The sequence below is a fragment of the Macrobrachium nipponense genome, chromosome 27 (genome assembly GCF_015104395.2).
Source record: "Macrobrachium nipponense isolate FS-2020 chromosome 27, ASM1510439v2, whole genome shotgun sequence".
NCBI lineage: Eukaryota > Metazoa > Arthropoda > Malacostraca > Decapoda > Palaemonidae > Macrobrachium > Macrobrachium nipponense.
In genome coordinates this window covers 31,677,532-31,687,262 of record NC_087216.1, presented here as the reverse complement: position 1 = coordinate 31,687,262, position 9,731 = coordinate 31,677,532, and the positions used below count along the sequence as shown (strand labels likewise).

General features: G+C 40.7%; 1 protein-coding gene across 2 annotated transcripts in view; it reads left to right on the top strand.

Annotated features, from left to right (window-relative positions):
• The first annotated feature begins 908 nt into the window (after window positions 1-908).
• LOC135200995 (ankyrin repeat and IBR domain-containing protein 1-like) overlaps window positions 909-9,731 on the top strand; it is a 228,209-nt gene continuing 219,386 nt past the window's right edge. Inside the window, exon 1 of one of the 2 annotated variants that reach the window (XM_064229796.1) lies at window positions 909-1,048. The gene's annotated coding sequence lies outside the window, so the exon portion shown is untranslated. Of the gene's footprint in view, window positions 1,049-1,116; window positions 1,463-9,731 lie in introns of those variants that run through there. The other variant, XM_064229798.1, reaches the window with a different exon arrangement.

Genomic DNA, 9,731 nt, shown 5'->3' with positions numbered 1-9,731 from the left:
AAGTCATTTATCTCCTCCTATCCAACCTTTAATAGATAATTCCTTATCTCAGAGATTGCGCACATGAGTAATTCCCCAGGAACTCATCCACATGGGACCAAGAAATTATGTTATTGGCTAGAAATGAATTTAAAATTCGTAGCCTTAGTTCTTTCAAGGCGGTGCATCACCCTTTGCGTGTTTCATACAAAATTATGTAAAACATGATAATTTCAGAAAGAATGCCATTATTATCAATAGGAGGCTCATGGCCCCAGTAACTCCGGGCCCCTACCAACGCCCATATCACGAAACTGAGAACGCGTATTTTGTATTGTATTCTTGCTTTTACTATTTTATTCTTATTGGTTGCCTTACTTGATAAGTTACACCATACAAATGTGCAATCGCACAAAGTGAGGTAGCACATTGTCATGTTTTTGTTTAATTGGTTAGTTCAGCACAAGAGGATCCATAGCCCGTAACTCAAAGGCGGCCTTTGATTGTGGTAGGTAACGGTGCTCATACATATATCTATATCTATCATATGGTTCATACGAATAAGAGGTCAACCGAGATGAATACCGGGTTATAAATTTTGATTTAAAAAAATATTTTCATTAAAAAATTGCCAAAATTTGACAATACTTGTTTGTTTTTTCCCTGGAAAACAAGATTATATCCTATAAATCCAAGTTTTATATTTTGATATTTATTCTAGGATTTTCGGGCTCAATTTCAAGTTCAATGGTCCCGCTATAGGGAGATTATTGAGTTATCTATTGTTAAATTCGCGCCCTTTCCTAGAAAGGTATTGAAACCATTATATTATCCACCGATCGTACATATGGCAAATGAAACGTATAAATAGGAGGTAAGCGATGCTCTTCTGTTTATAATTTGTGTCGTCTGCTATTTGGACATTGCCATTGAAAGATCTATTGATTTCAGAGTACTGTTGTGTTGTAGTGACAGACAATAACATGTTAGATTTACAGTAAGGATTAAATATTAACTGAAAGGAGGAGGGACCATGAATCTGAGGAGGCCATGCAGTCTTTTATGAGAGGTGAGGCTCGTGACGGAACGTAAACAAGGCGAACCTGACCCCGAGAGACGCACAAACGGGGTTCTTTGTTTTTTCATTGGTTTGCCTTCTTGATTAGGAGACGTCAAATCTTTATTTGATATTATGTCGATAGGCCTGAGTCTGAATTTAATATGCTTCTTGGAAATGGTGTATAAGAAATATAGCCCATTTCAGCCAGTACACGCAAGTTATCCGACGAAAATCTGGTTCCAGTGCTAAAGAAGCACTGTTTACAAATTGATGTGATACGGTCTAGTAGGAGGGTTTGGGTATCTCCGTTTCTGCGTTGGGAAGGAGAATTTCCTTTAGGATACGATATTTACCTAGGTATTGCCCAGGCCCGATTCATGTTGTAATTCAACTAATTCGAGTAATAGGTCTAGGAGAACTAAGGTTAGTTTGCCATAGGGATAGCCTAGCTACCTAGTATAGGCTAATTAGTAGTTCGTAGGCTAGCAATTTTACTCGCATATTGATAATGAAAATTTAAATTAAAGAAAATTTGTCATAATTAGGCATAAGTGGTGTTGTAGGCTTAGAAAAAAGGACAGCATACTGGAAATAAGAGAGAATAAAAAAAATAAAACATTAAGTACTAGTAGCTACTATAGCCAGTAGGTATGAAGATTGAGAATGATAAGTCTTAGCTAGCCTTTCCAATGACATAAAAAAATGTGGTACTTAGTAGTACCTATACCTACAAGACAAAGACATGAAGATGGAACAAAGAAAAGTTGTGTATTTAAATGGTTATGGAAGAGAGAAAATCCTTCCAAAAAAATAAAAACAAAGAAGGAAATGTTTTGTGGATGCACCTGTGTTGTTACCAGTGAATTAGCCTAGGTATTTCAAATACTACCTAGTTTTATTCGTGTTTTGAACAATCTTATTTTTATTTTTCAAACAAATTGTTTCTGATTTTGTTACTCCCCTACATGCCTCCTTCCAGAAAGCAACAAAGTAGGTCAGTGGATTTCCAGCAAATAATCAGTATAAAAAATCATCAAGAAAATGTGCAAATGCATCAGAAAAAGCCATATTTCCAAAAGAATACATCTTAAATAAGCTTCTTTAATTTTCTTAATTCCTGATATAGCAGTCCATACAGAAATACTAAAAAAGTGTTCTGTGATTTAAATTTGCAAATAGGCTTATCTCTTGTACCTAGTACTATAATAATGTGCACAAATATTTCCGAAGCTTTTCTCAAATGTCTGTTCCATTTCTGATAAGATTTTATGTTGTGTGTACTGTAGGTACTAGTGAAATTTAACTAAACGTATGTAGACTACAATAACTTTTGCAAATTTTCTTCCATGCAAAAATAGCAAAAACATAAAGTGTCAGTTTTAGACCAAGTGAAATGGAAGTAGATATCTGTATCTCCAAGTACTTATGAGTGAAATGGAAGTAGATATCTATCTCCAAGGACCCTTAAAAGAAAAACAGATGCTTTGAAAGGATTGAAATTAAGAGGTAAAAAGATAAAGTAAGTCAATAAAACATATGACTGTATTGATCCATATCCCAAGTTAGACTTATAAAAGGATAAACAAGTGCCTATAAACAATCTTTATATGTGTATGAACCAAATAGGCATAGGTTTTTATCTTAGTTTTCCTTGCTTTTTTGGATCTTCCTACAGGCCATTGTCCTGTAACTTCATATGTGTACTACTACTTTGTTTTGGACCACCTTTTTCTTGCCCCTTCTCATCTCGTGTCCGGGCCATCTCAGTCTTTAAAATCCCAACATATTTTCTGGCCGCTGGACACCAAATCTCTTAGACACACTATTTTCAAAATCTCCATTATCCATGTCAGTTCTGCATAGAAGAGTACAGATCTCAAGCTTATGTACCCGTCATGATTCTTTGGTGCCTCTACTGTACCAGTGATTTAGCTATCGTGCTTCATTCTATCCTTGCTGCAGCTACTCTCTCTCTCTCCTTTTTTTTTTCCTCCAGTGTAACAGAAACACTGTATATACTTCCATGACCTACCAATCTATCACATGTGATCCTGAGCATCTTTTGTGAGACAGTCTGTTACATTCAGTACTCAGCACCCACTGGTATCACCCTTACAACAGCCACATGGCAACTTTCCTGACTTATTTTTTTTTCTTCCTTTTAGTCTCTGTAAGCTTTGTGTATTCATATGGGAATACGTACAAGCCATCTTCTTTTATGTAAGGAGGATTCCTCATTGCAAGGTGGAATTGGTTGTTGAAAATTGGTATAAAGATAGTTAATTGGAGTAGGTCCTCCTCATCCGCTGTCATCAAACCCTTTTTTCTTTAGCATAGGTCTATTGGTGCAGACCCAGGTGCACTTGTAGCTCTCTCCAGTTAAAAACAGTGTGTGATTGTGGTTTGCCACCTGATGACAGTGCTTTATCAGCAGCTTTACTGGGGTAGTGACAGATGTTTCCCTCTGTATTCTTAGTGACCTGTATGTTGCTTCTGTTTCAGCTGAGAACTCCGTGTTGTTGGGCCTCTTCAAAGTCATCTTAGCTATGGTGATATCTAATGGTAGCAAGTAGATACCAACATGTCATATACTGTAGCCCCAGAGTGTAAGACTTGAATAGAGTAAGGTGGAGAAACTCAAGTGCATAGCTTCCTCCTCCTCCTCATGCTTGTATGGGAAGAGGAAGAGGAGGTATCAGAAGCCCTCTCATAAGAAGTTTTGTCAAACTTCGAGTGAGTGACTATTCTCTTGGGTTGGAGACTATTAGCTCACTTACTGGTGGCATACCTACCTAGGGAGGATTGATGCTGGGTACTCTGAGCAAGAGCTTTTAAACCATCTGAAAGTTTTTGTGTGAGAGTTTGCCGTTGTACAGTACCACTTGATATCACATCAGTTTGTATTCACATAATTATCTTAACCAATGGGTGGTACCTTGTTTGTCCAGAAATCTCCATATAGCATACTTACACAAATGTCTGGTGTTGGAAGCCTCTCCTCCATGAAACAAATAAAGGAACCCAGACTTTTTCCCCCAGGAAGAGCCAGGAACCTTCCCAGCCTTTCACCCTTTCCTTCAGTTGAAAGTAGGAAAGGAAAAAAGAGGAAGAACAAAGGAGGGGGATGCTGTGGTGGGCAGTCCCCTTCTCAGTTGTCATGAGCAGGGGGGTGCCTGTCATGCCACTGGGCACTGGTAGAAACAGGGGATGGAGCCCTGGTGTTCTGTGTCCTTTGTGACTTCCAGACTACCTTTCATTGACTGATATCCTCCTCTATCTCACGAATACTATTCCCAGCCTACCCTCCAGGATCTTTGAAAGCCTTGGGCCTGTCAGTCACCTGTAGTCTCTTTAAGAAGCTAGTTCTGCATGAGCTTCTCCACCTGCATTGCTTCAGTGGCAACTGAATCCCCACTATTAGCCTCAAGAAGTGACCCTTCCTCTCAGCTCATGCTCTTGAGCAAGGAAGTAAGGGAGGACTTTGCTTGGTGGCTGGATGGCATCAACATGCTTGTTAAAGTTCCCTTGAACCCCTCAACACCACAGGTATTTCTGCGCTGGGGACACACCTGAGTGAATTGTCTGCCTCATGTGCATGGACAGAAGACAAACTTCATTTGTATGTGAACATCTTGGAAATGTCATCAGTATGGTTAGTCCTGCAAACATACTGGGATTGTTTAATGGGTCACTCCATTAAACTACCATAGCAGCTTACATCAATGTATAGGTTGTGGGTTCCTTTCACCTCTGTCAGTCAGAGAAGCAGATGCTGTGAGTGTGGTTCACAGTGCTGTGAAGCATTCAGCTAGGTACATTGCAGCTAGGAATATTTTAACAGACCAGCTCACTGGCTTCTGGACAGAATGATTCTTACTTTCTTGCATGGGGAAAGGTTTTTTAATCTTTGTTGAACTCTAGCTTTAAACCTGTTCACCTCGCTGTTATACAGGAAGCTCTGGATGTTTTCTTCTGTTCCAGACCCTGTGATATATTGGAAAATGCCCTCCAGGAGCTATTGGGATGTCTGGATATCTTCACTTTTTTTCTGTAAGCCAAAATCATGGAACAATCAACTGAGCACTCATTCCAGATAACTTATATCCTTGGTAGTTCTTCATTAGACATATTAAAAGAAGTACCCCGATCTGCAAGCACTTCTGGTCAGGGCTGCCATAGATTTTCCTTTGACCAACTCTTCTGTTAGCTACGTTATAAGGTTGCCTCAAGCAGAAATTAGATGTATGCCTCGCAGGCCCCTCCACCATTGGTCCAGTGGCAAGTGAAGCAGCATTGATCCTCACCTTGTACCCATAAGCTAAGGTGCAAGGGAGGATTGTGCTGGGTGTTTTGATAACAGGAACTTCCTGGTTGGACTTCCTTGGAATCTAGGAACTTCCTGGTTGGACTTCCTTGGAATCTTTACCTCTGTAGATGCTTCTGTTCACAGATGCATCAAACAAGAGATGGGTTACACACCTGTCAGTCATGTGATGGTTCACTCCATAGTAGTTATTTACCATAGTGGCTTACATCAACAAGCAATGGGGAATGGTCTCCCATCACCTGTGTCAGTTAGTGTAGCAGAAGCTTGGGTAAGCAGTATGCTACGCCATTGAGCATAGCTAGGTGCATAGGGAGCAGAGGGAATGTTTTTATGTTTTGGTTTACCAGCTCAGCCATCAGGAGCAGGCTGTGTGGACAGAGTTGTCTCAATACACACATGGTGGAAAGGCGCTTCAAGTTTTGGGGAACCAGGTTGCCAATCAATTAAATAGGAAACTCCTGGTGTTCTGCTACTAGGGTCATTCTGCAGAATGACCCTAGTAGCTTCTCTTTTGCCCCATTCCAAGTGGTTTCTAGATCTGCCAACTCTTCTAGTCAAGGCATCCTGGAAGATTTTCCCATGGCCCATTCTTCTCTGTCAGCCACACATCCTGAGTTACTACTAGTTGTAGAGACCCTCAACTGTCATGGTTGGAGGTTATCTGACCAAGTCAATGAGAGGCTTTTACTGCAGTACGGTGCTGGAGATATCTCAGTAGGTTATGAGCTAATATGTACCAGGAAAAGATGGTTATCTTCTGTTGTTGTTGTAAATTGGAAGTCTTTCTGGTCATATCTACTGTTCAGCAGGCTGCAGACATCCTTATCTACAAAGTAGTATCTACCATTGTCTGGACAAAGGTACATAATATAGATCAGTCCACCACATTTAACCATGAGCTTTGTATGTAGTATTTCTTGGGGAACAAATATAAAATATTTAAAATTCGTAATTTTCCTAGGTATACATGCAAGAGCTTTTTTTTATTATAATCCCACCTCAACCACCCCAAATCGTCCTTGATGCTAAAGGAAAATGGGTTGGCTTATGCCAGGTAAGGGGGCAAATCCTGTCACCCATCAGCCTACCTCCAATTAACCACCTTGTTACAAACTTCACTGACTGTTTTCAGACCATGCTGAGGAGTATTTGTACAAATATGACTTTGTTTGGTTTTTATACTAATTAGAAAAAATATAAATATTTGCAAATTTTAGTAAATTTTCTCTCCTCCCTCTACTGAGTTGAGACTCGATTCCATTGCTCCTAACTATATTAAAGGCATTGCCTTTAATATAGTAGTATTCCTGGCACAAGTTGTAATACAGTTTGGTTAATTGATTGTAGGTAGATGAATGATGGCTACTGCCAATTCTTGTTGAAAACGAGCACATTTTCTTCAGCCATTATCATGTGTAGTTGCCTTACTGTGCTTTTGTGCATCATTTTGGTCTATGATTTAATGATTCAGGGATGAATGCTGTTCAAAAGGGCATAGGTTTGAGTGAACATGATGTAGATATAGGGGATATGAACAAGTGTATAATCACTTTTATTTCCTTTTTTTGCTCTGTTTGCACTAGTGTCTGTATTCTTGACTATCCCTGCTAGAAGTGTGCTGGCTGCTCTCTGGTCTCTTTCACAGAGGAGACACAATATGAAGTACAGGAAGGCCAGCCAAGAAGCATTCTCCATTATCCTAAGGGGAAAACTCCCCTTTTGGCTCCATGAAACCTTTTTGGGTCCGTTTTACCAGATCCTCATGTCTTGTGCTTCTCCAATTTGTTCTTACCAGTGTTGGTCTAAGGGGGTCTTCTGCAGCAAGACCCCTGCTGTGCTGATAGTCTGTTACCTCTTGTCCTGCTGTTTGCTGCTCCAGGCATGATGACAGAAAGCATGATTACCCTGGGTATTACCTGTGACCAATCATTCTCTGCATTCATTTATCTCTTGACTTTGGCTAAGGGGTACAGTGATGATATTGCTGTTTCTGCTTGGGAGGTCGGTGCTATTTACCCTTACGTCACTGTTGTCATTCCTGTAGAAGAAGCCTCTGCGGTGGTTCTTCTCCAGGCCTTTATTTTCTGCCTACCTTGACCTTGTCCATGGAGAGAAGAATGAGACCTGTGACCAGAGTAAGGTTAAGAAGCATAAGTGTGTTTCTTCTTCTGCCCTATCTTTATCTTGTAGGAAGGAGTTTTTGAAGCCCTCACCCAAGAAGTCTATGAGTGCTATGTGTGAGTGTCTCCCTTCTCTGAAGGTGAATGGCATTGCTTGCTCCTTTGTGAATGGTATATCTACTGTAAGTGGGGATGACAAAGAGGCACATAAGAATGTTTGTGATCCTTATTTTCCCACTCCTTTTGAGTTAGGAGGACTGTCCTGAATTCTCTTCTTTTTATTTGTGCTCTCCTAGAGGTATAACAGGGAGGTGCTGCTACCCTCTGATCTTTTGCATTCAAGTACTACATTGAACCTGTACATTGGATCTGAATGTTCATGCATGACATACCTTTGTTGTATGATACGTAAGAATATCATGAGGACCAGCGTGGGCATGATCATGCTTCCATCCAGAACATGCCTTGTTTATCTGTGTCCTTTGAATTGCATATGCCAAATAGTGCTCATTGCTTACCCAAACCTTCAACTAATTTTCCTTTAGCTGATCATGGGCAAGTGTCTGGGTCAGTTGACTATGGTGTGCATTGTGTTTGTGCCATGCCAAATTCAACTTTGGCTTGTGATTCTGTGACTGACACCAATGGTTCTTGTTGCGCTTGGCCAGAATCATCGAGTGGTACCAGAGCATACTCTTGTTACCATTGCATCTTCTTCAGGAGACGATCCTTCTCAGTCTGTAATGTATCTGAAGATCTTTCTCGTACAGAACCTATGGAGGCTGAGTTTGAGGCACTTCCATGAGATTATTTGGCTTACTACTATTCATGAGCACAATAATCTTGGAGAATTATCAGATAAACAGTAGGGTTCAACCTGCAAGCAAGACCATCATTTTGACTACTGCTGTCTATGCTTGCCAGAGGGGTCATGTAAGAAGTGAACAGTCATTCTGCAAAGTGAAATGATTCTAGGCCTCCAACTAGTACTCTGTTTATTGGCCTCCCATGCCTCAGATGCATTAGTGGAAGTTTTATATGTTAGAGAACACGATAGCTACCCCTCTTCAGGTTGACTGTCAGCCTGCAGATGGATGAACTTCTCTCTGGAGTGACTAACTAGGAGATACTTTCTTCTGATTTGTTGGGTCAGAAATGGAGTCTTGCCTAGGCCTCCTTCCAAGCAGCATCAAGGCTTGGCCTGAAGTTGAACACGCTTGCTGACTTCACTGTCATGACTATGTCATTTGTGCATGGTAGTGTGAAGTTTCAAGGATTGTTGGTTTCAGAAGGAAGGACACTGATTTTCTTGTTATTCCATTTGGCTAACCTGTGGGGGAATTTCATCCTAAGAGGGTATAACAAAGCTTTATGCTTTTCTCTTGACAAGTTTCAGCTGAGATTAGCCTCTTTTTGCGGAAGGATTGGTATAGGACTTTCCTTTACTGATTTTGAAGAGTAAATTTGATGCAATGATAGAGATGTTGATAGCTGAGATGCAGTAATCCACTATACATGTAGTGTCTTTTCAAGTTCTCCATGGTTTGTGAAGGCCACAGCCAAGCCTTTTGACTGGCAGGCATGCTTGCAGTGTCAGGTTTGTGGAAGGACCAAGTTGCCCTGATACCAAGACAGGGGGTTCAATGAGTTCGATTTTCTTCCTCCCAAAAGGGCTGGTTTTCCCAGTTGTTTTGGCCACCCTTTTTGTCTCTGGCGTGAAAGGGAAGTAAGGGGAAGAAGAAGACAGGATTGTCTCAAGAGGTAGGATGTCCCCCATATCCTGCTGTTGCAAGTAGTGGAATGACTGTCATGCCTTTGGGCAACATGGCTGCTACTGGAAGCAGAGCCCTGAGTAGTTTATTTTTTTTTAAGGGGCCAGGTGAGTTGTTTAACACAAGTAGCATAACTTGCCCTCACTGACTTGAAAATCATAAGGTGCTAGTAACAAAAGACATGCTCTTTGAGGGTTCCATCTTGCTAACCGGGTGAAAACTATTTACTTGGCTTTGAAGGGAACCTCCTTATAAGATGATTCATCAAGGTGCCGTTGTGTGGTCTAGCTTATAGTTGTTTCCAATATATCTTGCTGAGAAAGGAATTGTAATGTGAGCCTAAAACTGCCACCCAAGATATAAATAAAATATGTACTGAAATACCACACGGTAAAGCAGGATGGATGCCCACGCAAAACCGATATAATAAAAGGGAACGCCGTAAGGGCGACTCGCCGCCACTACGGTCAAGT